The 27,296-nt window shown below is 53.0% G+C and overlaps 1 protein-coding gene and 1 pseudogene across 1 annotated transcript in view; one reads left to right on the top strand and one right to left on the bottom strand.

Moving 5' to 3' along the window:
- LOC135001480 (hydroperoxide isomerase ALOXE3-like) overlaps positions 1-27,296 on the top strand; it is a 225,206-nt gene that overhangs the window by 31,697 nt on the left and 166,213 nt on the right. The window lies entirely within an intron of this gene.
- LOC135051651 (5S ribosomal RNA) lies at positions 1,913-2,030 on the bottom strand (annotated as a pseudogene).

The raw sequence follows: 27,296 nt of genomic DNA, 5'->3' as shown, positions 1-27,296 counted from the left end.
TCAAGGGTCGCACCACGGCGGGCCGCCCAAGAAGGTCCAACAGACCGAGTAGAATGGGCTTTGATGGTAGCAGGAGCTGGAAGGCCAGCCTGTACATAAGCATGTGCAATCACCATTCTAATCCATCTGGCCAAGGTCTGCTTATTAGCAGGCCAGCCACATTTGTGAAAACCAAAAAGGACAAAGAGGTAATCAGATCTCCTAAGAGAATCTGTTCTCTTCACATAAATACGGGGGGCCCGTACCACATCCAAAGACCGCTCTTTGGAGGATAAACCTGGAGAGGTAAATGCCGGAACCACAATTTCCTGGTTAAGGTGGAAAGACGACACCACCTCAGGCAAATAACCCGGACGAGTTCTAAGAACCACCCGGTCACAGTGAAAAATCAGAAAGGGTGGCCGACAGGACAAGGCATCCAAGTCTGAAACCCGTCTAGCAGAGGATATAGCCAACAAGAACAAGACCTTAAGAGTAAGCCACTTAAGGTCCACAGACTCAAGAGGTTCATACGGAGACTCTTGTAAGGCGTCCAGAATAACCGACAAATCCCAAGGAGCCACAGGTGGAATATAGGGAGGTTGAATCCGTAAAACACCCTGAGTGAATGTATGAACATCAGGGAGAGTCGCAATTTTTCTTTGAAACCATATCGACAAGGCAGAAATATGAACCTTGAGGGAGGCCAGACCTAAGTCCAGGCCATGTTGCAGGAAAGCCAAAAGATTGGCAGTACTGAACTTGAATGCATCATAATTTTTAGCAGCACACCATGAGAAGTAAGAATTCCAGACCATATAATAAATCCAAGCAGAAGCCTGTTTACAGGCCTTTAACATAGTTTGAATGACCGCCTCAGAAAATCCTTTGGCCCTCAGTACGGAAGCTTCAAGAGCCATGCTGTCAAATCCAGCCGGGTCAATCCTGGTAGACACAAGGGTCCTACACGAGGAGGTCTGGGTGTTGCGGAAGAAGAAGAGGACACTCTATCGATCGAGAGAGAGAACAAATGCCATCTGGGCCACGCTGGAGCGATTAGAAGCAGTATTCCTCCTTCTTGCTTGAACTTCCTTATCACCCTGGGCAGAAGTGACACCGGAGGGAACACGTACAGCAGCCAAAAGTTCCATGGAATTGCCAGTGCATCCACGAACGCTGCTTGAGGATCCCTTGTCCTTGCTCCGAAGACCGGAACCTTGTGATTGTGTTGAGACACCATCAGGTCTACATCTGGTAAGCCCCACTTGTCCACGAGGAGTTGAAAGACCTCCGGATGAAGACTCCACTCTCTGTCGTGTACGTCCTGATGACTGAGGAAGTCTGCTTCCCAGTTGAGAACTCCCGGATTAAACACTGCCGATATGGCTGGCAATTGGCGTTCCGCCCAACAAAGGATTTTTGACACTTCCTTCATTGCCATGCAGCTTCGAGTGCCGCCTTGATGATTTATGTACCCCATTTGTAAAAAATTGTTCCCGTATAGTACCGGACCCAAGGAGAAAAAAGAAAGACTATGTGTCTCTTCTGGGGCACACTTTTATTGAAAATTATGTAATGTGTTCTGTTTAAAATGTAACTTTTATTTGCAACCCTCTTAAAATAATGGCTATGAGGCAAAAAGAATAAAAGAAGAAATACAAACAATTAAAGATAACATTATCAATCCAAGTAAACATCACATGATGTAATCTAAGTTTGGCTTAATGGCTCTGTGAACGAAAATATGTATGTGTCTCCAATATTGAAAATTATATATATTATATATGTATGTATAATGTCTTCTTCCTGAGATTGTGACAGTATAACCTATAATAGGGATATACCAGGAAGATGAAAAATCTACAGTATGATGTGTACCGGGCTCCACCCTAATCCCTGACTGGATATAAATTACAAAAAAATGGATATGAAATACCTGCAGTACCCGGTATTCCCTGGTGGTCTCCCAACCAGGTACTGACCTGGCCCACAGTGCTTGGCTTCCAAGATCAGACGAGGTTGGGTATACTCAGTATGGTTTGACCGCAGGTAGATATATCACACTTGATGACACCAGGAGCCTTGTATTGTGGACTCTGAGAGAAATCCCAAAAGTTTCTTGTAGAAATCCAAGGTTTCTTGTAGGATTATTAAATGCTCCCAAATCAAGAAACCAGTAATGCCTGGTATTCTCTGATGGTCTCCCAGACCTGGTACTGAAATGGCCCACTTGATCTTGGCTTCAAAAAAATCTGATGAAGTGAGGCCTCTTTCTTGATTTGGGAGCATTTAATAATCCTACAAGAAACCTTGGATTTCTACAAGAAACTTTTGGACCTAGAACCACACATTATTTCATATCAATTTTTTTGTAATTTATATCCAGTCAGGGATTAGGGTGGAGCCCGGTACACATCATACTGTAGATTTTTCTTCTTCCTGGTATATCCCTATTATAGGTTATACTGTCACAATCTCAGGAAGAAGACATTATGCATACATATATAATATATATAATTTTCAATATTGGAGACACATACAGGTTGAGTATCCCATATCCAAATATTCCGAAATACGGAATATTCAGAAATACGGACTTTTTAAAGTGAGACTGAGATAGTGAAACCTTTGTTTTTTGATGGCTCAATGTACACAAACTTTGTTTAATACTCAAAGTTGTTAAAAATATTGTATTAAATGACCTTTAGGCTGTGTGTATAAGGTGTATATGAAACATAAATGAATTGTGTGAATGTACACACACTTTGTTTAATGCACAAAGTTATAAAAAATATTGGCTAAAATGACCTTCAGGCTGTGTGTATAAGGTGTATATGTAACATAAATACATTCTGTGCTTAGATTTAGGTCCCATCACCATGATATCTCATTATGGTATGCAATTATTCCAAAATACGGAAAAATCCCATATCCAAAATTCCTCTGGTCCCAAGCATTTTGGATAAGGGATACTCAACCTGTACATATTTTCGTTCACAGAGCCATTAAGCCAAACTTAGATTACATCATGTGATGTTTACTTGGATTGATAATGTTATCTTTAATTGTTTGTATTTCTTCTTTTTTTTCTTTTTGCCTCATAGCCATTATTTTAAGAGGGTTGCAAATAAAAGTTACATTTTAAACAGAACACATTACATAATTTTCAATAAAAGTGTGCCCCAGAAGAGACACATAGTCTTTCTTTTTTCTCCTTGGCTCCGGTACTATACGGGAACCATTTTTTACAAATAGTTTACTGAACTATTTCTGAGAGCACCACCAACCCAGCCCCTAATACCAATTATTTGTTTTATATACTTGGCCAGATGTTGGTTTATACTAGAGCTATAGCTTTAATGATATCCTAAACATTAAACATTTAGATAGAGTGATCCTGTGCAGAGTGACTCTACCAACCTTTTTTCGATTTATGTACGCCACCATGGTGGCGTTATCTGACTGTACTTAAACAGGCCTGTTCTGTACTAGAGGCAGGGCAAGTGTCAACGCATTGAACACTGCCCGCAATTCCAGAATAATTATCAGGAGGAGAGATTCCTCCCTGGTCCACCGACCCTGAAGAGAGTGTTGCTCCAACACCACTCCCCAGCCTCGCAGACTGGCATCCGTTGTCAGAAGGACCCAGTTGGAGATCCAGAAGGGACGACCCCTGCTCAGTTGCTGGTCCTGTAGCCACCAGCTCAGTGACAAGTGGACATCAAGGAGATCATGTGAGTTCTGATCCGGTGAGGCAGGCCGTTCCACTTGGAGAGTATCTACCTCTTCAGAGGGCGGGAATGAAATTGAGCGTACTCCACCATGTCGAAAGCAGACACCATGAGGCCTAGTACTTGCATCACCGAGTGTATCGACACACGTGGGCGAGAGAGGAAGCATCTTATCTTGTCCTGAAGTTTCAGGACCTTCTCTGGAGACAAAAACAACCGCTGGTTGTGGGTGTTCAATAGTGCTCCCAGGTGCACCATGCTCTGAGCAGGGACCAGGGAAGATTTCTTCCAGTTGATGAGCCACCCGTGGGCTTGCAGGAATTGAACCGTCAGTTCCAGATGACAGAGGAGAATTTCTGGTGAGTTCACCAGGATCAACGAGTCGTCCAGATATGGCAGGATCCTGACGGCGGCGTAGAGCCGTCATGACCGCCATGACCTTGATGAAAATTCTTGGAGGCGTAGTCAGACCGAAAGGTAAGGCCTGGAATTGAAAATGTAGGTTGCCAATAGCAAACCGCACATATTGCTGATGCAACATTGCAGTAGGTATATGCAGGTAAGCATCCTGTATGTCCAGGGATACCATATAGTCCTTGGGCTCCAAAGCCAGAATAGAGCGAAGCATTTCCATACGGAATTTGGAAACTTTCACATATTTGTTCAAAGACTTGAGGTTGAGAATTGGCCGAGATGACCCATTCTGTTTCGGGACTAGGAACAGCGTGGAATAGTATCCCCTGCCTCGCTGAACCAGAGGCACCGGTACTATTACTCCTGTATCCAGGAGAGATTGTACCCCCAAATGGAGAGTTTTTGCTTTTACCTGATCCAAAGGGAAGTTTGCTGAGCAAAACTGGTGAGGGGGACGTTTCTTGAAAGAGATGGCGTATCCGTGAGTGACGACTTCCCTTACCCAGGCGTCCAAAGTGGTCTGTAACCACGCCTGAGCAAACCGTAGAAGTCGGCCTACCACCCAGGGATCCCCCAGGTGGAGGCCCGCCTCGTCATGCAGCAGGCTTGTCTGTTTTGGAAGCAGGCTGATGGGCAGCCCAGGCACGTTTAGGTTTGGGCTTAGAGGTTTTGGAAGTGCGAGCCTGTTTCGGGTACGCCTGACCCTTTGCTTTACCTGGAGGTTGAAAGGAACGAAAGGAAGTACTCTTAGCCTTCGGAGCCAAAGGAGAAGTACTAGGCAGACATGCAGTCTTAGCTGATGCCAAGTCAGCAACAATCTTGTTGAGATCTTCCCCAAAGAGAATGTTTCCCTTAAAAGCGATCACCTCCAAGGTCTTTTTAGAGTCCAGATCTATGGACCAGGACTGCAACCAGAGGATTCAGCGAGCCAGAATAGACGTAGTAGACGCTTTGGCCGCCAGGATACCTGCATCAGATGCCGCCTCCTGAATATAATGAGAGGCTTTAATAATGTATGAAAGACACTGTCTAACATTATCAGGAAAATCAGACGGTAGTTCCGCTTCAACTTCCTGAACCCAGGCCTCTATAGCTTTAGCAGCCCAAGAGGTCATAATAGTGGGCCTATGTACAGCTCCAGCAAGAGTGTAAATGGACTTCAAGCAACCCTCCACATGCTTATCCATCGGTTTCTTCAGCGAGGTGACGGTAGTGACAGGCATAGCAGAGGACACCACCAGACGCGTGACTTGTGAACCCACCGGCGGAGGTGTTTTTTCTCAATTTTTTATTAACTCTGCAGCGAGTGGATAATGAGCTAGCATCTTTTTAGACAGAGAAAATGTATTTCCTGGATTTTCCCAGGATCCTGACGAATGTCAACCAAGTGGTCAGAATGAGGTAAAACTAATTTAATAACCATCTGACGTTTAAACTTATCTGGTTTCTTAGAGGTAGCTGGAGGCTCTTCGTCATCATCGATTTGAAGAATCAGCCTGATAGCCTCCAAGAGGTCAGGAACATCCACTTGTGTCAGAGATTCCCCATCAGAAGCATCTGCATCAGTGTCTGAAGGGTCAGTGTGAGCGCCATCTTCATCGGATGAGGTATCCGAAACATGTGTGGATTGTGAGGAAGTAATGGCCCATTTAGATGACCCCTTGGTCTTAGGCGGGGCGAGAGTCAGGATTTTGCTTAGCCAGAGACTGATTTAATTGCTGTAACTGAGAGGACAGAGTATCTCACAAGGCGGATTAACTGCAGGGACAATATGTGGCTGTAATGGCACAGGAGGTCCCATAGGGGGCGCAAGTCTAGTTACTAGCGTAGTCAGTAAATTAGCGAAAGCAGCCCAAGGTGGGTCCTGATTTGCCCCCCGTTGCTGCAGACTGACCATGGGGCAGGGTTGCCTACCCTCCCGCATCCTGCGGGAGCCTCCCGTTTCGGCCATAAATCTCCAGGTGCCCTGCTTTATAGGTCAATTCTCCCGGATTCTTCAGATTCTGTCAGGGGTGACACTAAGGAGTTTCTTTGTAAGAACAGTGATTTGCTGTAGCTGCTGAGGAATTGCTGCTGACGGCTCTCTTTACCCCCCTTGTGTAACCCCTGAGAGAGTGACAGCAGTGCCTGATCACACACTCCTCTTATCTGTGCTGGAGTGCACTGACCTGTAAGAGGCACGGGGGTGGGGCCCTGGAGAACAGAATTTGTGCGCTCACTTACCAGGCCTACGTACCTCACGCCTCCCGTCCTCCACCTTCAGTCCGTCGAGGTAGCTCAGACGATACTGGCACACGTTCAGACACGGAGAAGGACTTCCTGGGTCACCTGAAACGAATGGGGGGGATGGGGGGGGGCACACTACACTGGGGTGGCCTACACTGGGCTCAGTGAAGGGTCATCATTGGCACTTGTGGCCTCAGACTGGGTGCCCCCGTAGTGGTGCGGCGCACCAGGGGCGACCCTGAACGAAAACGCCCAAAGGGGAAGTGGGGGAGGGGCAACATACACCACGAACACACACGAAACACCTTTATGCTCACCAGCTATATACTCGGCTTCCGCCAGACGACTGGCCCTTCTTCTTTGCTCCTGTAAGAGAACACACAACACAGCCCACGGAACGTGGCGCTGCTTACGCTTTATGACGGAGAGACACTTATACAAAAGTTATAGCACAACACCGTAATACTGTTTCAACCTTGTGGTACTCACCAACGCGTACTTCCGACAGCCTACCTTTCATGGGGGCCTGGCTGTGGGGAAAACTGAGAACTCATCACACATGCGGCGTAGCGCCAACTTACGCGAACCTGCGGCGTAGCGCCGACTTCAGCAACCTGCGGCGTAATGCCGACTTCAGCAACCTGCGGCGTAATGCCGACTTCAGCAACCTGCGGCGTAATGCCGACTTCAGCAACCTGCGGCGTAATGCCGACTTCAGCAACCTGCGGCGTAACGCCGACTTCAGCAGCCTGCGGCCTATCGCCGACTTCAGCAACCTGCGGCCTAACGCCGACTTCAGCAACCTGCGGCCTAACGCCGACTTCAGATACACACCATTGTGTTGGGCTTCCTTGCCCTGGAGGCCCCCTATCTATGGCTGTCTATCTGGGGGGTAATGGGGCCTTGCGCCCTCTGTTGCTCAGGCCTAGTGCCTGCTTTGCCCCACGGGCCTAGTGCCCGCCTACTGGTGCCCAGGCCGGTGGCCTGACTATCCCCTTGGGCCTAATGCCCGCTCAACGGTGCCACGGGCCAGGAGGGCCCGTCCAGAAATACCCACGGGCCGGGAGGGCCCGACTTCATGCCCACTGGCTGGAAGGGCCTGACTATGCCCACGGGCCTAATGCCCGATCCCTGGTGGTCTAGGGGAGGGGGGGGGGCTTCTGCACTTACGCGTCCAGAGGGCCCCGGCTGGACCAAGCCTGGTCCGGCCACGCCCACCGCGTTGTCTTCGCCGGAGGCGGGATGGCTCCCACCACCTCCGGGCTTCCTGGAGACTTCACCTGGGCAGCGGTGGCCGGTGCAAGCTCTTTTGCGTTGCACACCGCTGGCCCAGGGCTTCCGACGACTTCACCAACGGGTGTCGGCTCTTTGTACTTCACCCGGCGGGCGGCGGCGTGTCTCAGCTCTTTTGCAACTACCGCCGCCCTCCGGGACTTCCGACGCCGTCTTCTTTCTTCTATCTTCAGGAGCTCTTCTCCGCTCCTTCTCCGTCCCCGAACAGACTTCCCGCGCCCGGCGCTGGCTAATACAAGCCAGTGCCGGGGGGCGGGGCTATGACGCGGCGAGCCGGGATTGGCTCGCCGACGCCACTCCTGATTGGCTGCCAGCTCGTGAGCCGTGATTGGCTCGCGACTGGCGCCAAATTCAAAGTGCCGGGCGGCGATGGGCGGGGTCTGCGTCCCGGAGGATGCAGGCCCGCCGCCAACACCCGCGTGGAGCGGAGGTGGATATGCGCTGCCGCCCCCACGCCCGCTGCCGAACTCTGCATTGAGCGGGGCAGGTGGAGACCGGACCAGATCCGGTCCCCAGCACCGCCCGAAGCCCGCGCTACCTCCGGCCACTTGGGACGGCGCCGGGCCGTCCCAGGTGAGGAGGGTCGCGCAGGCTAGTAGCAGGGCCAGTGACCGCACAAGTACAGTGGCCCTTGCTACATTCCTCCAGGCTTTTTCCTTTGTGGTCCCCACAAAGCTGGCCATCACCCTGGTTCTGGCGTCGGGGCCTCCATCACCTGTCTTGGCGGTTGGCCCCTGTTCAGGTGGCCCATCCGGTGTATCTGCGCTTGCATCTGTGGAGGAAAAACTCACCTTCCCTCTTTGGCCTGGGGGTGTTATCCCCTCGGGGACCACCGTGGGTGGTAGACCCTCCTTGGTGATGGTGGTGGCCTCCTGGAGCTGGTTCCGGCTCTCTAGGACACTGGGTTCCCCATCGGATGGCATATCCTCCCATCCGTCGTCGTCATCCGGGTTGTCTGCAGGTTGGTCAGCAACACTGGGTTCCTCATCTGATGACATGGTCTCCCACTCGTCGTTGTTGGATTCTTCAAGGATATCCGTAATTTGGTCGTAGACACTGGACTCCTCATCAAATGACATAGTCTCCCACCCGTCGTCGTCGGGGTTCTCCAGGTCGGTCCAGCTGGAGGACCGGTCATCCCTAGGCCAGGGGCACTCAGGCCGTTCGTGGTCGGGATCGCCGCAGCCCGTACATCTCTCTACCTCCCCTTCGCTCCGGTCGTCGTCCCAGGTGCAGTCCTTGTGGTCGCCGTCGTAGTCGTCACAGGCAGACCAGTTGACCTCCTGCATCCGACGCTCCTCCTGGCGCCTGTCCGACGCTCCCTTCCTCTCGGCTTGCCCTTGTCGCCAATTCCTAATCGCACGGGCTGAGGCGTGTGGGCAATCTGGCGATTCATGGTCCACTTCTCCACAGAGCGCGCACCAGGGCTCGTCCAAGCTCTGCTGGGTCCAGTGTGGCCCCTCCGATTGGACGGCTTGGACGCTGCACTCTCGGGGCCAATCCCTATGTTCCACGGGGATCGTTGATCTTGGGGGCTCGGTTGTGAAGTAATGCCCGCCGCTATGGGTCCCTGCGACCAACGGCTGCGTCTCGACAACCACTCTAGCAGCAGGTGGCCGGGGGTACTCTTCCGTCTGCTGGCCCGTCTGGTAGGGGTCGGTGGTGGCTTGCTGACGCTTCTTCTGGCGGCGCTCCTCTCGGTTACGATTTACGGCTTGCTGCACGGCCCGTAGTAGGTCAGCGGACGTGAGGACGGGCCAGTTGCTTCTATCCTCACATGCCAGGGGGTGGATCCGTTCTGGTGGCGTCCTCCACATCGTGTCTGTCGTCCGCAGATCCTGCCGACTACGCCAAATGTAAGAGGCACGGGGGTGGGGCCCTGGAGAACAGAATTTGTGCGCTCACTTACCAGGCCTACGTACCTCACGCCTCCCGTCCTCCACCTTCAGTCCGTCGAGGTAGCTCAGACGATACTGGCACACGTTCAGACACGGAGAAGGACTTCCTGGGTCACCTGAAACGAATGGGGGGGATGGGGGGGGGCACACTACACTGGGGTGGCCTACACTGGGCTCAGTGAAGGGTCATCATTGGCACTTGTGGCCTCAGACTGGGTGCCCCCGTAGTGGTGCGGCGCACCAGGGGCGACCCTGAACGAAAACGCCCAAAGGGGAAGTGGGGGAGGGGCAACATACACCACGAACACACACGAAACACCTTTATGCTCACCAGCTATATACTCGGCTTCCGCCAGACGACTGGCCCTTCTTCTTTGCTCCTGTAAGAGAACACACAACACAGCCCACGGAACGTGGCGCTGCTTACGCTTTATGACGGAGAGACACTTATACAAAAGTTATAGCACAACACCGTAATACTGTTTCAACCTTGTGGTACTCACCAACGCGTACTTCCGACAGCCTACCTTTCATGGGGGCCTGGCTGTGGGGAAAACTGAGAACTCATCACACATGCGGCGTAGCGCCAACTTACGCGAACCTGCGGCGTAGCGCCGACTTCAGCAACCTGCGGCATAATGCCGACTTCAGCAACCTGCGGCGTAATGCCGACTTCAGCAACCTGCGGCGTAATGCCGACTTCAGCAACCTGCGGCGTAATGCCGACTTCAGCAACCTGCGGCGTAACGCCGACTTCAGCAGCCTGCGGCCTATCGCCGACTTCAGCAACCTGCGGCCTAACGCCGACTTCAGCAACCTGCGGCCTAACGCCGACTTCAGATACACACCATTGTGTTGGGCTTCCTTGCCCTGGAGGCCCCCTACCTATGGCTGTCTATCTGGGGGGTAATGGGGCCTTGCGCCCTCTGTTGCTCAGGCCTAGTGCCTGCTTTGCCCCACGGGCCTAGTGCCCGCCTACTGGTGCCCAGGCCGGTGGCCTGACTATCCCCTTGGGCCTAATGCCCGCTCAACGGTGCCACGGGCCAGGAGGGCCCGTCCAGAAATACCCACGGGCCGGGAGGGCCCGACTTCATGCCCACAGGCCGGAAGGGCCTGACTATGCCCACGGGCCTAATGCCCGATCCCTGGTGGTCTAGGGGAGGGGGGGGGGGGGCTTCTGCACTTACGCGTCCAGAGGGCCCCGGCTGGACCAAGCCTGGTCCGGCCACGCCCACCGCGTTGTCTTCGCCGGAGGCGGGATGGCTCCCACCACCTCCGGGCTTCCTGGAGACTTCACCTGGGCAGCGGTGGCCGGTGCAAGCTCTTTTGCGTTGCACACCGCTGGCCCAGGGCTTCCGACGACTTCACCAACGGGTGTCGGCTCTTTGTACTTCACCCGGCGGGCGGCGGCGTGTCTCAGCTCTTTTGCAACTACCGCCGCCCTCCGGGACTTCCGACGCCGTCTTCTTTCTTCTATCTTCAGGAGCTCTTCTCCGCTCCTTCTCCGTCCCCGAACAGACTTCCCGCGCCCGGCGCTGGCTAATACAAGCCAGTGCCGGGGGGCGGGGCTATGACGCGGCGAGCCGGGATTGGCTCGCCGACGCCACTCCTGATTGGCTGCCAGCTCGTGAGCCGTGATTGGCTCGCGACTGGCGCCAAATTCAAAGTGCCGGGCGGCGATGGGCGGGGTCTGCGTCCCGGAGGATGCAGGCCCGCCGCCAACACCCGCGTGGAGCGGAGGTGGATATGCGCTGCCGCCCCCACGCCCGCTGCCGAACTCTGCATTGAGCGGGGCAGGTGGAGACCGGACCAGATCCGGTCCCCAGCACCGCCCGAAGCCCGCGCTACCTCCGGCCACTTGGGACGGCGCCGGGCCGTCCCAGGTGAGGAGGGTCGCGCAGGCTAGTAGCAGGGCCAGTGACCGCACAAGTACAGTGGCCCTTGCTACATTCCTCCAGGCTTTTTCCTTTGTGGTCCCCACAAAGCTGGCCATCACCCTGGTTCTGGCGTCGGGGCCTCCATCACCTGTCTTGGCGGTTGGCCCCTGTTCAGGTGGCCCATCCGGTGTATCTGCGCTTGCATCTGTGGAGGAAAAACTCACCTTCCCTCTTTGGCCTGGGGGTGTTATCCCCTCGGGGACCACCGTGGGTGGTAGACCCTCCTTGGTGATGGTGGTGGCCTCCTGGAGCTGGTTCCGGCTCTCTAGGACACTGGGTTCCCCATCGGATGGCATATCCTCCCATCCGTCGTCGTCATCCGGGTTGTCTGCAGGTTGGTCAGCAACACTGGGTTCCTCATCTGATGACATGGTCTCCCACTCGTCGTTGTTGGATTCTTCAAGGATATCCGTAATTTGGTCGTAGACACTGGACTCCTCATCAAATGACATAGTCTCCCACCCGTCGTCGTCGGGGTTCTCCAGGTCGGTCCAGCTGGAGGACCGGTCATCCCTAGGCCAGGGGCACTCAGGCCGTTCGTGGTCGGGATCGCCGCAGCCCGTACATCTCTCTACCTCCCCTTCGCTCCGGTCGTCGTCCCAGGTGCAGTCCTTGTGGTCGCCGTCGTAGTCGTCACAGGCAGACCAGTTGACCTCCTGCATCCGACGCTCCTCCTGGCGCCTGTCCGACGCTCCCTTCCTCTCGGCTTGCCCTTGTCGCCAATTCCTAATCGCACGGGCTGAGGCGTGTGGGCAATCTGGCGATTCATGGTCCACTTCTCCACAGAGCGCGCACCAGGGCTCGTCCAAGCTCTGCTGGGTCCAGTGTGGCCCCTCCGATTGGACGGCTTGGACGCTGCACTCTCGGGGCCAATCCCTATGTTCCACGGGGATCGTTGATCTTGGGGGCTCGGTTGTGAAGTAATGCCCGCCGCTATGGGTCCCTGCGACCAACGGCTGCGTCTCGACAACCACTCTAGCAGCAGGTGGCCGGGGGTACTCTTCCGTCTGCTGGCCCGTCTGGTAGGGGTCGGTGGTGGCTTGCTGACGCTTCTTCTGGCGGCGCTCCTCTCGGTTACGATTTACGGCTTGCTGCACGGCCCGTAGTAGGTCAGCGGACGTGAGGACGGGCCAGTTGCTTCTATCCTCACATGCCAGGGGGTGGATCCGTTCTGGTGGCGTCCTCCACATCGTGTCTGTCGTCCGCAGATCCTGCCGACTACGCCAAATGTAAGAGGCACGGGGGTGGGGCCCTGGAGAACAGAATTTGTGCGCTCACTTACCAGGCCTACGTACCTCACGCCTCCCGTCCTCCACCTTCAGTCCGTCGAGGTAGCTCAGACGATACTGGCACACGTTCAGACACGGAGAAGGACTTCCTGGGTCACCTGAAACGAATGGGGGGGATGGGGGGGGGCACACTACACTGGGGTGGCCTACACTGGGCTCAGTGAAGGGTCATCATTGGCACTTGTGGCCTCAGACTGGGTGCCCCCGTAGTGGTGCGGCGCACCAGGGGCGACCCTGAACGAAAACGCCCAAAGGGGAAGTGGGGGAGGGGCAACATACACCACGAACACACACGAAACACCTTTATGCTCACCAGCTATATACTCGGCTTCCGCCAGACGACTGGCCCTTCTTCTTTGCTCCTGTAAGAGAACACACAACACAGCCCACGGAACGTGGCGCTGCTTACGCTTTATGACGGAGAGACACTTATACAAAAGTTATAGCACAACACCGTAATACTGTTTCAACCTTGTGGTACTCACCAACGCGTACTTCCGACAGCCTACCTTTCATGGGGGCCTGGCTGTGGGGAAAACTGAGAACTCATCACACATGCGGCGTAGCGCCAACTTACGCGAACCTGCGGCGTAGCGCCGACTTCAGCAACCTGCGGCATAATGCCGACTTCAGCAACCTGCGGCGTAATGCCGACTTCAGCAACCTGCGGCGTAATGCCGACTTCAGCAACCTGCGGCGTAATGCCGACTTCAGCAACCTGCGGCGTAACGCCGACTTCAGCAGCCTGCGGCCTATCGCCGACTTCAGCAACCTGCGGCCTAACGCCGACTTCAGCAACCTGCGGCCTAACGCCGACTTCAGATACACACCATTGTGTTGGGCTTCCTTGCCCTGGAGGCCCCCTATCTATGGCTGTCTATCTGGGGGGTAATGGGGCCTTGCGCCCTCTGTTGCTCAGGCCTAGTGCCTGCTTTGCCCCACGGGCCTAGTGCCCGCCTACTGGTGCCCAGGCCGGTGGCCTGACTATCCCCTTGGGCCTAATGCCCGCTCAACGGTGCCACGGGCCAGGAGGGCCCGTCCAGAAATACCCACGGGCCGGGAGGGCCCGACTTCATGCCCACTGGCTGGAAGGGCCTGACTATGCCCACGGGCCTAATGCCCGATCCCTGGTGGTCTAGGGGAGGGGGGGGGGGCTTCTGCACTTACGCGTCCAGAGGGCCCCGGCTGGACCAAGCCTGGTCCGGCCACGCCCACCGCTTTGTCTTCGCCGGAGGCGGGATGGCTCCCACCACCTCCGGGCTTCCTGGAGACTTCACCTGGGCAGCGGTGGCCGGTGCAAGCTCTTTTGCGTTGCACACCGCTGGCCCAGGGCTTCCGACGACTTCACCAACGGGTGTCGGCTCTTTGTACTTCACCCGGCGGGCGGCGGCGTGTCTCAGCTCTTTTGCAACTACCGCCGCCCTCCGGGACTTCCGACGCCGTCTTCTTTCTTCTATCTTCAGGAGCTCTTCTCCGCTCCTTCTCCGTCCCCGAACAGACTTCCCGCGCCCGGCGCTGGCTAATACAAGCCAGTGCCGGGGGGCGGGGCTATGACGCGGCGAGCCGGGATTGGCTCGCCGACGCCACTCCTGATTGGCTGCCAGCTCGTGAGCCGTGATTGGCTCGCGACTGGCGCCAAATTCAAAGTGCCGGGCGGCGATGGGCGGGGTCTGCGTCCCGGAGGATGCAGGCCCGCCGCCAACACCCGCGTGGAGCGGAGGTGGATATGCGCTGCCGCCCCCACGCCCGCTTTCCCGAACTCTGCATTGAGCGGGGCAGGTGGAGACCGGACCAGATCCGGTCCCCAGCACCGCCCGAAGCCCGCGCTACCTCCGGCCACTTGGGACGGCGCCGGGCCGTCCCAGGTGAGGAGGGTCGCGCAGGCTAGTAGCAGGGCCAGTGACCGCACAAGTACAGTGGCCCTTGCTACATTCCTCCAGGCTTTTTCCTTTGTGGTCCCCACAAAGCTGGCCATCACCCTGGTTCTGGCGTCGGGGCCTCCATCACCTGTCTTGGCGGTTGGCCCCTGTTCAGGTGGCCCATCCGGTGTATCTGCGCTTGCATCTGTGGAGGAAAAACTCACCTTCCCTCTTTGGCCTGGGGGTGTTATCCCCTCGGGGACCACCGTGGGTGGTAGACCCTCCTTGGTGATGGTGGTGGCCTCCTGGAGCTGGTTCCGGCTCTCTAGGACACTGGGTTCCCCATCGGATGGCATATCCTCCCATCCGTCGTCGTCATCCGGGTTGTCTGCAGGTTGGTCAGCAACACTGGGTTCCTCATCTGATGACATGGTCTCCCACTCGTCGTTGTTGGATTCTTCAAGGATATCCGTAATTTGGTCGTAGACACTGGACTCCTCATCAAATGACATAGTCTCCCACCCGTCGTCGTCGGGGTTCTCCAGGTCGGTCCAGCTGGAGGACCGGTCATCCCTAGGCCAGGGGCACTCAGGCCGTTCGTGGTCGGGATCGCCGCAGCCCGTACATCTCTCTACCTCCCCTTCGCTCCGGTCGTCGTCCCAGGTGCAGTCCTTGTGGTCGCCGTCGTAGTCGTCACAGGCAGACCAGTTGACCTCCTGCATCCGACGCTCCTCCTGGCGCCTGTCCGACGCTCCCTTCCTCTCGGCTTGCCCTTGTCGCCAATTCCTAATCGCACGGGCTGAGGCGTGTGGGCAATCTGGCGATTCATGGTCCACTTCTCCACAGAGCGCGCACCAGGGCTCGTCCAAGCTCTGCTGGGTCCAGTGTGGCCCCTCCGATTGGACGGCTTGGACGCTGCACTCTCGGGGCCAATCCCTATGTTCCACGGGGATCGTTGATCTTGGGGGCTCGGTTGTGAAGTAATGCCCGCCGCTATGGGTCCCTGCGACCAACGGCTGCGTCTCGACAACCACTCTAGCAGCAGGTGGCCGGGGGTACTCTTCCGTCTGCTGGCCCGTCTGGTAGGGGTCGGTGGTGGCTTGCTGACGCTTCTTCTGGCGGCGCTCCTCTCGGTTACGATTTACGGCTTGCTGCACGGCCCGTAGTAGGTCAGCGGACGTGAGGACGGGCCAGTTGCTTCTATCCTCACATGCCAGGGGGTGGATCCGTTCTGGTGGCGTCCTCCACATCGTGTCTGTCGTCCGCAGATCCTGCCGACTACGCCAAATGTAAGAGGCACGGGGGTGGGGCCCTGGAGAACAGAATTTGTGCGCTCACTTACCAGGCCTACGTACCTCACGCCTCCCGTCCTCCACCTTCAGTCCGTCGAGGTAGCTCAGACGATACTGGCACACGTTCAGACACGGAGAAGGACTTCCTGGGTCACCTGAAACGAATGGGGGGGTGGGGGGGGGGCACACTACACTGGGGTGGCCTACACTGGGCTCAGTGAAGGGTCATCATTGGCACTTGTGGCCTCAGACTGGGTGCCCCCGTAGTGGTGCGGCGCACCAGGGGCGACCCTGAACGAAAACGCCCAAAGGGGAAGTGGGGGAGGGGCAACATACACCACGAACACACACGAAACACCTTTATGCTCACCAGCTATATACTCGGCTTCCGCCAGACGACTGGCCCTTCTTCTTTGCTCCTGTAAGAGAACACACAACACAGCCCACGGAACGTGGCGCTGCTTACGCTTTATGACGGAGAGACACTTATACAAAAGTTATAGCACAACACCGTAATACTGTTTCAACCTTGTGGTACTCACCAACGCGTACTTCCGACAGCCTACCTTTCATGGGGGCCTGGCTGTGGGGAAAACTGAGAACTCATCACACATGCGGCGTAGCGCCAACTTACGCGAACCTGCGGCGTAGTGCCGACTTCAGCAACCTGCGGCGTAATGCCGACTTCAGCAACCTGCGGCGTAATGCCGACTTCAGCAACCTGCGGCGTAATGCCGACTTCAGCAACCTGCGGCGTAATGCCGACTTCAGCAACCTGCGGCGTAACGCCGACTTCAGCAGCCTGCGGCCTATCGCCGACTTCAGCAACCTGCGGCCTAACGCCGACTTCAGCAACCTGCGGCCTAACGCCGACTTCAGATACACACCATTGTGTTGGGCTTCCTTGCCCTGGAGGCCCCCTACCTATGGCTGTCTATCTGGGGGGTAATGGGGCCTTGCGCCCTCTGTTGCTCAGGCCTAGTGCCTGCTTTGCCCCACGGGCCTAGTGCCCGCCTACTGGTGCCCAGGCCGGTGGCCTGACTATCCCCTTGGGCCTAATGCCCGCTCAACGGTGCCACGGGCCAGGAGGGCCCGTCCAGAAATACCCACGGGCCGGGAGGGCCCGACTTCATGCCCACAGGCCGGAAGGGCCTGACTATGCCCACGGGCCTAATGCCCGATCCCTGGTGGTCTAGGGGAGGGGGGGGGGCTTCTGCACTTACGCGTCCAGAGGGCCCCGGCTGGACCAAGCCTGGTCCGGCCACGCCCACCGCGTTGTCTTCGCCGGAGGCGGGATGGCTCCCACCACCTCCGGGCTTCCTGGAGACTTCACCTGGGCAGCGGTGGCCGGGGCAAGCTCTTTTGCGTTGCACACCGCTGGCCCAGGGCTTCCGACGACTTCACCAACGGGTGTCGGCTCTTTGTACTTCACCCGGCGGGCGGCGGCGTGTCTCAGCTCTTTTGCAACTACCGCCGCCCTCCGGGACTTCCGACGCCGTCTTCTTTCTTCTATCTTCAGGAGCTCTTCTCCGCTCCTTCTCCGTCCCCGAACAGACTTCCCGCGCCCGGCGCTGGCTAATACAAGCCAGTGCCGGGGGGCGGGGCTATGACGCGGCGAGCCGGGATTGGCTTGCCGCCGCCTCTCCTGATTGGCTGCCAGCTCGTGAGCCGTGATTGGCTCGCGACTGGCGCCAAATTCAAAGTGCCGGGCGGCGATGGGCGGGGTCTGCGTCCCGGAGGATGCAGGCCCACCGCCAACACCCGCGTGGAGCGGAGGTGGATATGCGCCGCCGCCCCCACGCCCGCTGCCGAACTCTGCATTGAGCGGGGCAGGTGGAGACCGGACCAGATCCGGTCCCCAGCACCGCCCGAAGCCCGCGCTACCTCCGGCCACTTGGGACGGCGCCGGGCCGTCCCAGGTGAGGAGGGTCGCGCAGGCTAGTAGCAGGGCCAGTGACCGCACAAGTACACTGGCCCTTGCTACAGACCCATAGGGTGCCTCTGCTGCTGCTGGTGTAAGAATTGTTGTTAGTAATCTTTCTGTAGTTAAACACATTTGTTTAATTAGAGTATCTGGTGTCTGTAATGATTTGGTTAATGCTGTAATGGAATGGAAAATAGCACATCCAATAAATATAGGTAGTGCCTACAAGACGCAGACAATCCAGTGTTCACAATAAAAATAACATCTACTACACCAAAATAATTATTTACGTATATGTTTAGGGATAAATTCACATACAGTCAACTTGCATTTGTAATTGATTGCATACAGTAGGCATCACATTTACCATGCATATTGTGGTGAGTGAGAAGAAAAGAAATATCAAAGCGAAAACATATTGCAAATAAGAAACCCCGTATTTCAGGCAGTAATGTTAGTATCAATACTTGCAAAACTTCCCAAAATATATTGTTACTAATGTTATATAGAAATATCTTGCAACAACAAGCATTTAAGCATAGACACGCCCATTTGTGGAACTAGACACGCCCTTTGGGTAGCTTTTGACACGCCCCCCTTGGCGGCATGCCGCACTTTGCTCGGCACATGCTACTGTAATCTCCCTGATTCTAGTTTTCAAAAGTAGGCAAGTATGCCATGGGGTATAGAATCCCCAGTACCTGAACCCTCAGCTGCTATGTTTTACTCCAAGTAATCCATGGCGTCAGCACTACATGCATCAGCCATAGATTGACCACCCTGTTTAGCAGACATTGGGGTCGATTCTATTCGGCAACTAATGAATAGCGCCGGGAATTAGCTCCCGACGCTATTCAATTCAGCAACTAGTTACGTCGGCGATGGCCCGTTCTCGCCGACAAAACAGGTTGAATTGTCGGGAGAACGGACATTCTCCGACTTAACTCCCCGGCGCGAGGCTGATTCCCGACAGAATCAGCCTCGCGCCGGCCGCGAGGCAGCACTTTTGTCGGGTTTCTCTTCTCATCCCCCGGGGATGAGAGAAGAATTCCCGACAATTGCAGGTAATTAGTTGCTGTATTGAATAGCGTCGGGAGCAAATTCCCGGCGCTATTCATTAGTTGCCGAATAGAATCGACCCCATTGTATGTAAGCGTATCCTTAAGGTGTAACAGTACAATATAAGCAGACAAATGACCTGACAAAAACCCCTTGTATAGTGTGACTGCAAAGCAGAGCACAAACAGAGGATTTAAGAGGTATGTGGTGACTGTAAAACACAGAGAAAAATACCAAAGCAGTATATCCTGTGAAACACTATATTATATGAGGACCCTGATGCACTTAGCCCCCCTCATGGTACAGAATATAGGGATAGCAATATGTGTGAGATACACGAAATAGAGATCACACAGCAGCTATTGGCACACACTCGGTCACATATACAATGCAGAAATTATTACCAACAATAAAACTGCACTGGACTAGCAATACTAAGTACAAACTGTACCACTAAGTAAAGCTTTATAGGTATATATATTAGAGATGAGCGGGTTCGGTTCCTCGGAATCCGAACCCGCCCGAACTTCATGTTTTTTTTCACGGGTCCGAGCGACTCGGATCTTCCCGCCTTGCTCGGTTAACCCGAGCGCGCCCGAACGTCATCATGACGCTGTCGGATTCTCGCGAGACTCGGATTCTATATAAGGAGCCGCGCGTCGCCGCCATTTTCACACGTGCATTGAGATTGATAGGGAGAGGACGTGGCTGGCGTCCTCTCCATTTAGATTAGAAGAGAGAGAGTGAGATTGATTTGAGACAGAGACACTTGATTTACTGGAGCTTAGGAGTACTGTAGAGAGTGCAGAGTTTAGTAGTGACTGACCACAGTGACCACCAGACAGTGCAGTTTTATTTAATATAATCCGTTCTCTGCCTGAAAAAAACGATACACAGTGACTCAGTCACATACCATATCTGTGTGCACTGCTCAGCACAGTGTGCTGCATCATCTATGTATATATCTGACTGTGCTCACACAGCTTATAATTGTGGGGGAGACTGGGGAGCAGTGCCAGTTATAGGTTATAGCAGGAGCCAGGAGTACATATTATTAAAATTAAACAGTGCACACTTTTGCTGCAGGAGTGCCACTGCCAGTGTGACTGACCAGTGACCTGACCACACTGACCACCAGTATAGTTAGTAGTATACTATATTGTGATTGCCTGAAAAAGTTAAACACTCGTCGTGTGACTTGTGTGGTGTTTTTTTTTTTATTCTATAAAAAACTCATTCTGCTGACAGACAGTGTCCAGCAGGTCCGTCATTATATAATATATACCTGTCCGGCTGCAGTAGTGATATATATATATTTTTTATATCATTATTTATCATCCAGTCGCAGCAGACACAGTACGGTAGTTCACGGCTGTAGCTACCTCTGTGTCGGCACTCGGCAGTCCATCCATAATTGTATACCACCTACCCGTGGTTTTTTTTTCTTTCTTCTTTATACATACATACTACATCTCTTTATCAACCAGTCTATATTAGCAGCAGACACAGTACAGTAGTCCACGGCTGTAGCTACCTCTGTGTCGGCACTCGGCAGTCCATCCATAATTGTATACCACCTACCCGTGGTTTTTTTTTCTTTCTTCTTTATACATACATACTACATCTCTTTATCAACCAGTCTATATTAGCAGCAGACACAGTACAGTACGGTAGTCCACGGCTGTAGCTACCTCTGTGTCGGCACTCGGCAGTCCGTCCATAATTGTATACCACCTACCCGTGGTTTTTTTTTCTTTCTTCTTTATACATACATACTACATCTCTTTATCAACCAGTCTATATTAGCAGCAGACACAGTACAGTAGTCCACGGCTGTAGCTACCTCTGTGTCGGCACTCGGCAGTCCATCCATAATTGTATACCACCTACCCGTGTTTTTTTTTTCTTTCTTCTTTATACATACATACTACATCTCTTTATCAACCAGTCTATATTAGCAGCAGACACAGTACAGTACGGTAGTCCACGGCTGTAGCTACCTCTGTGTCGGCACTCGGCAGTCCGTCCATAATTGTATACCACCTACCCGTGGTTTTTTTTTCTTTCTTCTTTATACATACATACTACATCTCTTTATCAACCAGTCTATATTAGCAGCAGACACAGTACAGTAGTCCACGGCTGTAGCTACCTCTGTGTCGGCACTCGGCAGTCCATCCATAATTGTATACCACCTACCCGTGGTTTTTTTTTTCTTTCTTCTTTATACATACTACATCTCATTATCAACCAGTCTATATTAGCAGCAGACACAGTACGGTAGTCCACGGCTGTAGCTACCTCTGTGTCGGCACTCGGCAGTCCGTCCATAATTGTATACCACCTACCCGTGGTTTTTTTTTCTTTCTTCTTTATACATACTACATCTCATTATCAACCAGTCTATATTAGCAGAAGACACAGTACGGTAGTCCACGGCTGTAGCTACCTCTGTGTCGGCACTCGGCAGTCCATCCATAATTGTATACCACCTACCCGTGGTTTTTTTTTCTTTCTTCTTTATACATACATACTACATCTCTTTATCAACCAGTCTATATTAGCAGCAGACACAGTACAGTAGTCCACGGCTGTAGCTACCTCTGTGTCGGCACTCGGCAGTCCATCCATAATTGTATACCACCTACCCGTGGTTTTTTTTTCTTTCTTCTTTATACATACATACTACATCTCTTTATCAACCAGTCTATATTAGCAGCAGACACAGTACAGTAGTCCACGGCTGTAGCTACCTCTGTGTTGGCACTCGGCAGTCCATCCATAATTGTATACCACCTACCCGTGGTTTTTTTTTTCTTTCTTCTTTATACATACTACATCTCATTATCAACCAGTCTATATTAGCAGCAGACACAGTACGGTAGTCCACGGCTGTAGCTACCTCTGTGTCGGCACTCGGCAGTCCGTCCATAATTGTATACCACCTACCCGTGGTTTTTTTTTCTTTCTTCTTTATACATACTACATCTCATTATCAACCAGTCTATATTAGCAGCAGACACAGTACGGTAGTCCACGGCTGTAGCTACCTCTGTGTCGGCACTTGGCAGTCCATCCATAATTGTATACCACCTACCCGTGGTTTTTTTTTCTTTCTTCTTTATACATACATACTACATCTCTTTATCAACCAGTCTATATTAGCAGCAGACACAGTACAGTAGTCCACGGCTGTAGCTACCTCTGTGTCGGCACTCAGCAGTCCATCCATAATTGTATACCACCTACCCGTGGTTTTTTTTTCTTTCTTCTTTATACATACATACTACATCTCAATATCATCCAGTCTATATTAGCAGCAGACACAGTACAGTACAATAGTCCATGGCTGTAGCTACCTCTGTGTCGGCACTCGGCAGTCCATCCATAATTGTATACTAGTATCCATCCATCTCCATTGTTTACCTGAGGTGCCTTTTAGTTGTGCCTATTAAAATATGGAGAACAAAAATGTTGAGGTTCCAAAATTAGGGAAAGATCAAGATCCACTTCCACCTCGTGCTGAAGCTGCTGCCACTAGTCATGGCCGAGACGATGAAATGCCAGCAACGTCGTCTGCCAAGGCCGATGCCCAATGTCATAGTACAGAGCATGTCAAATCCAAAACACCAAATATCAGTAAAAAAAGGACTCCAAAACCTAAAATAAAATTGTCGGAGGAGAAGCGTAAACTTGCCAATATGCCATTTACCACACGGAGTGGCAAGGAACGGCTGAGGCCCTGGCCTATGTTCATGGCTAGTGGTTCAGCTTCACATGAGGATGGAAGCACTCAGCCTCTCGCTAGAAAACTGAAAAGACTCAAGCTGGCAAAAGCACCGCAAAGAACTGTGCGTTCTTCGAAATCCCAAATCCACAAGGAGAGTCCAATTGTGTCGGTTGCGATGCCTGACCTTCCCAACACTGGACGTGAAGAGCATGCGCCTTCCACCATTTGCACGCCCCCTGCAAGTGCTGGAAGGAGCACCCGCAGTCCAGTTCCTGATAGTCAGATTGAAGATGTCAGTGTTGAAGTACACCAGGATGAGGAGGATATGGGTGTTGCTGGCGCTGGGGAGGAAATTGACCAGGAGGATTCTGATGGTGAGGTGGTTTGTTTAAGTCAGGCACCCGGGGAGACACCTGTTGTCCGTGGGAGGAATATGGCCGTTGACATGCCTGGTGAAAATACAAAAAAAATCAGCTCTTCGGTGTGGAAGTATTTCACCAGAAATGCGGACAACATTTGTCAAGCCGTGTGTTCCCTTTGTCAAGCTGTAATAAGTAGGGGTAAGGACGTTAACCACCTCAGAACATCCTCCCTTATACGTCACCTGCAGCGCATTCATAATAAGTCAGTGACAAGTTCAAAAACTTTGGGCGACAGCGGAAGCAGTCCACTGACCAGTAAATCCCTTCCTCTTGTAACCAAGCTCACGCAAACCACCCCACCAACTCCCTCAGTGTCAATTTCCTCCTTCCCCAGGAATGCCAATAGTCCTGCAGGCCATGTCACTGGCAATTCTGACGAGTCCTCTCCTGCCTGGGATTCCTCCGATGCATCCTTGCGTGTAACGCCTACTGCTGCTGGCGCTGCTGTTGTTGCTGCTGGGAGTCGATGGTCATCCCAGAGGGGAAGTCGTAAGCCCACTTGTACTACTTCCAGTAAGCAATTGACTGTCCAACAGTCCTTTGCGAGGAAGATGAAATATCACAGCAGTCATCCTGCTGCAAAGCGGATAACTGAGGCCTTGACAACTATGTTGGTGTTAGACGTGCGTCCGGTATCCGCCGTTAGTTCACAGGGAACTAGACAATTTATTGAGGCAGTGTGCCCCCGTTACCAAATACCATCTAGGTTCCACTTCTCTAGGCAGGCGATACCGAGAATGTACACGGACGTCAGAAAAAGACTCACCAGTGTCCTAAAAAATGCAGTTGTACCCAATGTCCACTTAACCACGGACATGTGGACAAGTGGAGCAGGGCAGGGTCAGGACTATATGACTGTGACAGCCCACTGGGTAGATGTATGGACTCCCGCCGCAAGAACAGCAGCGGCGGCACCAGTAGCAGCATCTCGCAAACGCCAACTCTTTCCTAGGCAGGCTACGCTTTGTATCACCGCTTTCCAGAATACGCACACAGCTAAAAACCTCTTACGGCAACTGAGGAAGATCATCGCAGAATGGCTTACCCCAATTGGACTCTCCTGTGGATTTGTGGCATCGGACAACGCCAGCAATATTGTGTGTGCATTAAATATGGGCAAATTCCAGCACGTCCCATGTTTTGCACATACCTTGAATTTGGTGGTGCAGAATTTTTCAAAAAACGACAGGGGCGTGCAAGAGATGCTGTCGGTGGCCAGAAGAATTGCGGGACACTTTCAGCGTACAGGCACCACGTACAGAAGACTGGAGCACCACCAAAAACTACTGAACCTGCCCTGCCATCATCTGAAGCAAGAAGTGGTAACGAGGTGGAATTCAACCCTCTATATGCTTCAGAGGTTGGAGGAGCAGCAAAAGGCCATTCAAGCCTATACAATTGAGCACGATATAGGAGGTGGAATGCACCTGTCTCAAGTGCAGTGGAGAATGATTTCAACGTTGTGCAAGGTTCTGATGCCCTTTGAACTTGCCACACGTGAAGTCAGTTCAGACACTGCCAGCCTGAGTCAGGTCATTCCCCTCATCAGGCTTTTGCAGAAGAAGCTGGAGACATTGAAGGAGGAGCTAACACGGAGCGATTCCGCTAGGCATGTGGGACTTGTGGATGGAGCCCTTAATTCGCTTAACAAGGATTCACGGGTGGTCAATCTGTTGAAATCAGAGCACTACATTTTGGCCACCGTGCTCGATCCTAGATTTAAAACCTACCTTGGATCTCTCTTTCTGGCAGACACAAGTCTGCTGGGGTTGAAAGACCTGCTGGTGAGAAAATTGTCAAGTCAAGCGGAACGCGACCTGTCAACATCTCCTCCTTCACATTCTCCCGCAACTGGGGGTGCGAGGAAAAGGCTCAGAATTCCGAGCCCACCCGCTGGCGGTGATGCAGGGCAGTCTGGAGCGACTGCTGATGCTGACATCTGGTCCGGACTGAAGGACCTGACAACGATTACGGACATGTCGTCTACTGTCACTGCATATGATTCTCTCAACATTGAAAGAATGGTGGAGGATTATATGAGTGACCGCATCCAAGTAGGCACGTCACACAGTCCGTACTTATACTGGCAGGAAAAAGAGGCAATTTGGAGGCCCTTGCACAAACTGGCTTTATTCTACCTAAGTTGCCCTCCCACAAGTGTGTACTCCGAAAGAGTGTTTAGTGCCGCCGCTCACCTTGTCAGCAATCGGCGTACGAGGTTACATCCAGAAAATGTGGAGAAGATGATGTTCATTAAAATGAATTATAATCAATTCCTCCGCGGAGACATTGACCAGCAGCAATTGCCTCCACAAAGTACACAGGGAGCTGAGATGGTGGATTCCAGTGGGGACGAATTGATAATCTGTGAGGAGGGGGATGTACACGGTGATATATCGGAGGATGATGATGAGGTGGACATCTTGCCTCTGTAGAGCCAGTTTGTGCAAGGAGAGATTAATTGCTTCTTTTTTGGGGGGGGTCCAAACCAACCCGTCATATCAGTCACAGTCGTGTGGCAGACCCTGTCACTGAAATGATGGGTTGGTTAAAGTGTGCATGTCCTGTTTATACAACATAAGGGTGGGTGGGAGGGCCCAAGGACAATTCCATCTTGCACCTCTTTTTTCTTTTATTTTTCTTTGCGTCATGTGCTGTTTGGGGAGGGTTTTTTGGAAGGGCCATCCTGCGTGACACTGCAGTGCCACTCCTAGATGGGCCCGGTGTTTGTGTCGGCCACTAGGGTCGCTTATCTTACTCACACAGTCAGCTACCTCATTGCGCCTCTTTTTTTCTTTGCGTCATGTGCTGTTTGGGGAGGGTTTTTTGGAAGGGCCATCCTGCGTGACACTGCAGTGCCACTCCTAGATGGGCCCGGTGTTTGTGTCGGCCACTAGGGTCGCTTATCTTACTCACACAGTCAGCTACCTCATTGCGCCTCTTTTTTTCTTTGCGTCATGTGCTGTTTGGGGAGGGTTTTTTGGAAGGGCCATCCTGCGTGACACTGCAGTGCCACTCCTAGATGGGCCCGGTGTTTGTGTCGGCCACTAGGGTCGCTTATCTTACTCACACAGTCAGCTACCTCATTGCGCCTCTTTTTTTCTTTGCGTCATGTGCTGTTTGGGGAGGGTTTTTTGGAAGGGCCATCCTGCGTGACACTGCAGTGCCACTCCTAGATGGGCCCGGTGTTTGTGTCGGCCACTAGGGTCGCTTTGTCACAACTGAGGGCCTGAGCTGACGGGAGGCAGCCTCAGTTGTAGGGGCTGAGATGTACCGGAACCTGGGAGGTTGTATCAGACCCCTGGACATGTAAGTAACATGAATAATAACTGCCCGAAGGCGTGACCACGACAACTTAGATAAAAGTCAATGATGTTTATTATGACAACTCCGCAACACAGCAGCAGTAAAAGAAAACGTAAAAGTCAGCAAATAATAAATACAGTTCCTGGGTACTACGGGATGGCAGGAGCCACAGGGCACTGGTAGTGTGAGATAGTTCTTATGATCTTCTAGATGGAAAGTCCTTACCAGGCCCGACTGTAGCAATGGAGATAACCCAGGATTGTGCCAGCTGGTGTTCCAGGAAAAGCTGGGTTGCTGAAGGTAAAACAGCTGCTGTGGATACTGGCTGGAACCAGACTGTTGTTAGCACGGAGTGGATACTGGCTGGAACCAGTTAAATAATAAATGAACTTGGGAGCGATGAAATATGAACTGAAATGTAGAACTTGAGAGCGGAGAAATAATAATACCGGTGGAGAGTGGTAAAGTGTAGAAAGGACACCGGCCCTTTAAGGGAAGCTGTACTCTGCTGGAAGCTGAGCTGGAAGCAGGTAATGTTGTAGCTGGAAACAGATGAATCCACAATGGATTGGAGAGTCAGGCTACACCGCAGGTGGAATGCTGGTGCGGGTCTCTATGGTGGAAGTCTTGAGACAGGAGCTGGAACCTGGAAGACAATCACAGGAGAGAGACAAACAGGAACTAGGTTTGACAACCAAAGCACTGACGCCTTCCTTGCTCAGGCACAGTGTATTTATACCTGCAGCAAGGAAGGGATTGGCTAGGCAATTATGCAGATTAACAATACTGACAACAGATTGGAGGAAATGATCAGCTGACAGAATCCAAGATGGCTGCGCCCATGCAGACACTTGGAGGGAAGTTTGGTTTGTAATCCATGTGGTAATGAAAACAGTAATGGCGGCGCCGGCCACTGGAGACAGGAGACGCCAGGCTG

Source organism: Pseudophryne corroboree, chromosome 2, assembly GCF_028390025.1.
Source record: "Pseudophryne corroboree isolate aPseCor3 chromosome 2, aPseCor3.hap2, whole genome shotgun sequence".
In the NCBI taxonomy this organism is placed as follows: Eukaryota; Metazoa; Chordata; class Amphibia; order Anura; family Myobatrachidae; genus Pseudophryne; species Pseudophryne corroboree.
The sequence above is the reverse complement of the archived record's forward strand: the minus strand, read 5'-3'. Positions and strand labels throughout refer to the sequence as shown.